Source organism: Protopterus annectens, chromosome 7.part1 (assembly GCF_019279795.1).
Source record: "Protopterus annectens isolate FY-2018-M chromosome 7.part1, PAN1.0, whole genome shotgun sequence".
NCBI lineage: Eukaryota > Metazoa > Chordata > Ceratodontiformes > Protopteridae > Protopterus > Protopterus annectens.
Window position 1 is genome coordinate 177,777,832 of NC_056740.1, and position 6,053 is coordinate 177,783,884.

Sequence of the window (6,053 nt, forward strand, 5' to 3'; positions counted from 1 at the left end):
TTTTGCAGGTGCAGCCACCGAAGTTTAGTAGAAATTGGCCTGCTTAAGGGGTGGACATATCCTGCTTATGATTCTCAGTCTAGGGGTAGGTCTAGACGTGGTAGGGGCAGGGCTCAAGGTTCTTTAGGCCTAGAACAGGGAGTTCACCTGCTCAGACTTCTGGTGAGGGCAGGGTCAGTCCTTTCGTAAACAGACCCAATGACCTGTTTCTTCAGCTGCCAGCAGATTTACGTTTGGCAGCTCCTTTGGGAGGAAGACTGTCTCTTTTCAAAGAAAATTGGGATTTAATTACTCAAGACAAATGGGTGTTGGATATCATTCACCACGGTTACAGATTTTATTTCCATACAATGCCCCTTTCAAAGGCATGCCAGACGTTCCTCCTCTACAAAGAAAAGAGGCTCACAAGCAAGTTTTGCAGTTACTTCACATAGGGGCCATTCAGCCAGTCCCTGTATCAGAAAGGGGCCTAGGATTTTATTCTCGCCTGTTCCTTGTACCAAAGAAGGGGAACACGTGGAGACCAATTTTGGATTTATCTCTCCTCAACACGTTTTGGACATTCCCAAGTTCAAGATGTTGACGTTACAACAGCTTTTACCTCTGCTGGGCAAAGATCACTGGATGGTAACTTTAGATCTCAAGGAAGCTTACCTTCATGTGCCTATAAGGCTAAGTTGCAGGAAGTATCTGCGGTTTCAACTGGAAATTCTCATTATCAGTTCTCTGCATTGCCCTTTGGCTTATCTACTGCCCAGAGTATTCACAAAGGTTCTGGCTCCAGTGATAGCTTATTTCAGGCTTCAAGGAATTCAAATCTATCCTTACTTGGGCGACTGCCTGATTCTGGCTCAAGAAAAGGAAGACCTTCTACAGCATCTGGAATATGTTATAGCAGTGCTAAGATGCCTAGGGTATTCTGTGAACGAAATAAAGTCCAGTCTAGTACCCTCTCAAGACATGTGCTTTCTGGGTGTGAGACTGAATACAGCAGCCCAGATGGCCTTTTTAACCCCGGACAAACAAAAGAGTCTGTCACTTTACTTCCATCAACTATCTCATCAGTCCGTGCTGACTGCAAGGACAGTCCTTCAAGCATTAGGGTTCATGGCATCTTGTATTCTGGTGCTTCCCAATGCCAAACTGCATATGAGGAAGCTACAATGGTATCTCAAAATGTATGGACACAGCACTGCCAGGATTTGGACACTGTCATTCAAATAATACCTTGCCTTCAAAAGAATTCTTGTGGTGGGCTCAGGAATGTCACCTAAACAAGGGACTCTCTGTGACCCGGCCAGAGGCAAGTCAGATTTTAACGACAGATGCCTCGGACATTGCTTGGGGAGCTCATCTAAATGGAAAGTGGATACAAGACAAGTGGCCTGCCAGACTACAGCATCTACATATCAACATGAAGGAGATGTTAGCAGTCCAGTTTGCATTAATGGCTTTCAAGGAGTTACTTCTTCCAGGGCAGGTGTTGATTCTAACAGACAACACAACTGTCATGTGGTACATCAACAAGCAAGGGGGAACACATTCTTATCCTCTATGCAGGCAAGCAATGATTTTATGGGAGACTGCGCTAAGCTTGCAACTAACTCTTCAGGCAAGGTTTCTGCCAGGAGCACAGAACTCCTTAGCAGATGTGTTAAGCAGACAAATCATGGATCCCCACGAGTGGAAACTGGATCTTCATGTATTTCAGAAACTGACAGTGTCATGGGGAACTCCAGACATAGATCTGTTCGCTTCTCCACTAAACCACCAGCTGCCAAAGTATTGCACAAAGGGGTTTCATCACACAGCTTGGAAAGTGGATGCTCTGTCTTTCAGTTGGAAAAACCTTCATGTGTATGCCTTTCCACCTCTACCTCTTCTTCCAAAGGTACTATTAAAGGTCAGACAAGACAGGCCGAGGATGATTTTGATAGCTCCAGATTGGCCTCGGCAACACTAGTACCCACTACTACGGAGTCTGGTAAAGAAGCCTCCATGGCCTTTACCTCTGATTCCTCATCTGTTATCTCAGAAGGACGGTCATCTGCTCAATGTCAAGCTTCACTCTCTTCATCTAACAGCCTGGCATATTCTGTGTTGAAACACAGCAGGTCTCAACTTCCTCAACAAGTTTTAAATGTGATTATGGAAGCTAGAAGACCTAGTACAAGGAGAGTGTACAGAAAAATGGAAGAGATTTTTATTTTGGAGTACAGCAAAGAATTTGGAGATTTCAGAGCCTAATTTGAGTGTGGCTCTTCAATATCTTACTGAGTTATTGGACAAAGGTTTGTCCTTCTCTTCCATAAAGATTCATGCTGCAGCAATTTCAGCTCACTATGATTGTGACCCACCTTTGTTTTCGCATCCTTTGTTCAAGCAGTTTCTTAGAGGGGCAAAGAATATAAGACCCCCACGTAGAGCTCCTACTCCTGCTTGGGATCTCAATTTTGTGTTGGAAAAACTTACTCTACAACCTTTTGAGCCTGCAGCTACTGCTGAATTGAAATATTTGTCATGGAAGACTGCTTTTCTGTTGGCTATTACTTCTGCAAGAAGGGTGTCTGAGTTGCAGGCCCTTATGGCAGTAGAGCCTTTTTGATTTTCCATAAGGATAGGGTATCATTACGTACTAATCCTTCTTTTATGCCTAAGGTGATTTCTAGTGTGGCTTTAAACCAAACTATTCATTTGCCTACGTTTTTTGCAGATCCTCAAAATAAAGGGGAAAAGATTTTGCACACTTTAGATGTACACAGGCAATTGCGTTATTATTTAAGCAGGACTAAGGATTTTAGGCAGTCTCAGCAGTTGTTTGTTTCTTTTTGCTTTGAGTTCTCAGGGCAAGCCTGTGTCAAAACAAACTATTTCTAGGTGGATTGGCTTTTGCATTGCATTTTGTTATTCCCATCATGGCAAGGAGATTCCAGCTGGGATTAGGCCTCATTCCACTAGGGCTACTGCCACTTCAACAGCATTTCTAAGGGGTGGCAACTAAGGATATTCTGGAAGCAGCTACTTGGAGTTCAGTGCATACTTTCTCTAGGCATTATCACCTTCCTATCTACTCTAAGTCTAGGGCTGGTTTGCCACAGCTGTTTTACAAGGCATGTTGTCAGCTCCTACTACTTTATAATTTGCCAGCCTCCCTTACCTCTGCTTTGGGATTCTACCCAATAGTCAGGACTGCAGCAATGGAAGGCGAAGAACATAGTACAGTTTTGCACCTACCAAAAATGTAGATGTTCGAGGATTCCATTGCTGCAGTCCAATTTACCCTCCTTCCCTCTGTATTTAGGGGTGGTTGTGTAGGTGAGTTTACATGCTTATATTTTTGTATATATTGTTGTATATATTGTACATGTTTTTGGTGCAGGTTGTTTTGGGACTTGTCTTTTTAGGGTCTTCTGACATCTGGGGCAAGAAAAGACTGAGGATATGACGTCGGTCATGCGCATTAGTACCCTGACGTACTGACGTCAGTCTAATGCGCCCTGACCGACGTCAGCCTTATACTCTGGTATTCGGGCCGACTGGACGCGGACTATACCCAATAGTCAGGACTGCAGCAATGGAATCCTCGAACATCTACATTTATGGTAGGTACAAAACTGTACTTTTTTTTTTCTTTGACACACTAGTTGGATTTTAAATTTCTATATACTGTTCTCCCTGGATCTTGAATGATTAAATCATTTATTTTTAGTTATTTGAATGCTAATTTTGTAATTATAAATTGTCTTTTTTGCAAAATTTCAAGATGCTTTAATTACTTATAGTACAGCTGAGGTCACTAGTAATGCATGAGGTGCATTTTGTAGACCATTTTGAAGAATTTTTCATCTTTCATGAAGTAATGCTGCATGCTTAGCAGGCTTCAGCATATGTGGCTATCCAAGTGGTTTATTTCTTTTATATTTGAAAAGAATAGCCGTCTGTCATGGTAAGCTCTGGGCCAATTCTATGTATTAATTTACTTATTTGACATTTATTGAGTGGGTTAGTTCGACTGAGCTTATGTCCTTTTTCAGTGGTGGCTCTGTGAGAAAAGCTCCACAGTACAAATTGCACAAGTACAAAAGGTTCAAAGTATAAATTATGTAAGTAATAAAAATAGCACAAATTGTACAAGTAAAAAAAAATTAACAGGTGTAAAGTAAATTAAAAATAAAACAACATAACGTATGTAAAAAAAGGTTAAGCAAATGATCGATTGCAGTACCTGTTAGAGATCTTGGAAAATGAGACAGTTCCAATAAGTAGCAAGTGTTGGGGAGGTAGGAAGGAGCAACCTGGCAAAGACGTGCAGAGGAGTTGGTTATCGTTGAAGTATACAGGAAGATTTAATAGATAGTGTAATAGTGGGGCAGGAGGAAGTAGGAGGGAAATATGAGGAAGGTAGAATAAGAAATGAGGAAAAGAGGGGAGGAAGATTTCGAGTGGGATGATTGCCGTAACATCTCCAGGTACTGAATAGGTAATTTCTGAGAGATGTGTTGAATTCATGAGCATGGGTAATACTTCTGAAGGCCATGAGAAGTTTATTCCATGATAAAGCGCAGGAAGGTAGATGTAGAGTTTTTGTTCAAATAGTTTTTTTAGGCTTATGCATTTGTAAGAGATATTGGTCTGAGCTTCTGAGGGAGAGTGATGGGTTATACGGGAAGACGAGAGGATATGGTAGGACAGGAGGAGGGCTTGTTAAGGATAGTGTGGATGAAGGGAAGTTGATTAAGAGTTGTTTATGAAACTCTGTAACCAGCTGAGTGATTGGAAAGCAAGGCAGTGGTGTGATTTAGGAGGCAGGTTGGCTGCAAATCTGGCTACTTTGTTGTATGTAGTTTTGAGTTTGGGTAGTAGAGAGGATTGTAAGTTAGTAAGGATTTGAGAGCTGTAGAAGAGATTAGTGAGAAGATAAGTCTGGGTAAGTGAAATTCTGGGGGTGGGGGTAAGGAACCTTTTACTTGTGTAAAGTAGGCCAAGCTTTTGGTGAGTTTTCTTAATACACAGGTGAACAATGGTGGTTGAATTTCAGTTGGCCGTTGATGATCACTCCAAGAAGCTGCGTGTGGGGTTCAGGTGAGATGGTGGTGGTGATTAGGGAAGAGATGGTGAAAGAGGATTTAAGGTGTTAGAGAGATTTGGATAGGAATAGGATGAGTTTTGTCTTTTTAGGGTTTAGTATTAGTTGGTTGTTCATATGCAACGTTTCAGTGAGATTAAAAGAGGTTTGAGTTAGGGTGACTAGGTCAGAAGAGTTGTCAGCAATGGTGATAATAGTGGAGTCATCCACATACTATGTGAGGAAGACTGAGGATATGATGTGTGGAGTTGGTTTGTAAAAATGTTAAAAAGAAGGGGGCCTAGAATTGAGCCTAGTGGGACACCCATTTTTATGGGGAGAAAGGGAGATAGACTAGCGAGCCATTTGATGGACTGCTGTCTGTTAGAGAGGTAGTTTGAGAACCAGGAGATAGTTGCAGGGGAGACGTTTAGTTGAGACACTTGGGCAAGAAGGATGAGGTGGGAGACAGTGTCAGAGGCTTTGGAGAGATTTAAGAAGAGTCAGGACACTAGTTTATTATTCTCTCTGGGTAAGAAGATGGAGTTAGTAAAGGAAATGACCATGGTAGTGGTGCTGAGAAAGGGGTGGAAACCATGCTGGGTAGGAATGATAAGGTTTTCTTGAATGAGATGGAACAGGATTGGTTTATGCACACAATGCTCAATAATATTGGAGAGAGGGGAAGAGTATGGCAATTGAGCAATAATTTGAGAGTTCTATAGAGCGTCTACCCTTGTGAAGAGCTATGGTATGGAATTTCTTCCAGAGAGTTGGAACAGTGGATTTACGTATTGAGTGGTTAATGTGGGTGGATACTGGGTATGCAGTGAAGTTGGCAGTTGTCTTTAAGAATATTGAAGGTAGGTTGTAAACTGATGTGAAGCATGGTTTAAATTTGTAAAGAAGCTTTTTATTGTAGCAAGTGGGGATGGGATTTAGTGAGAAAGGGGAGTTTTGTTGTGGAATTAGCATTTAGAAGGTTTAA

At 41.8% G+C, this 6,053-nt stretch overlaps 1 long non-coding RNA gene across 1 annotated transcript in view; it reads left to right on the forward strand.

The window, feature by feature from the left end:
* The window catches only part of LOC122807672, a 575,220-nt gene that overhangs the window by 527,721 nt on the left and 41,446 nt on the right, over positions 1-6,053 (forward strand). The gene's annotated exons all lie outside the window — the stretch shown is intronic.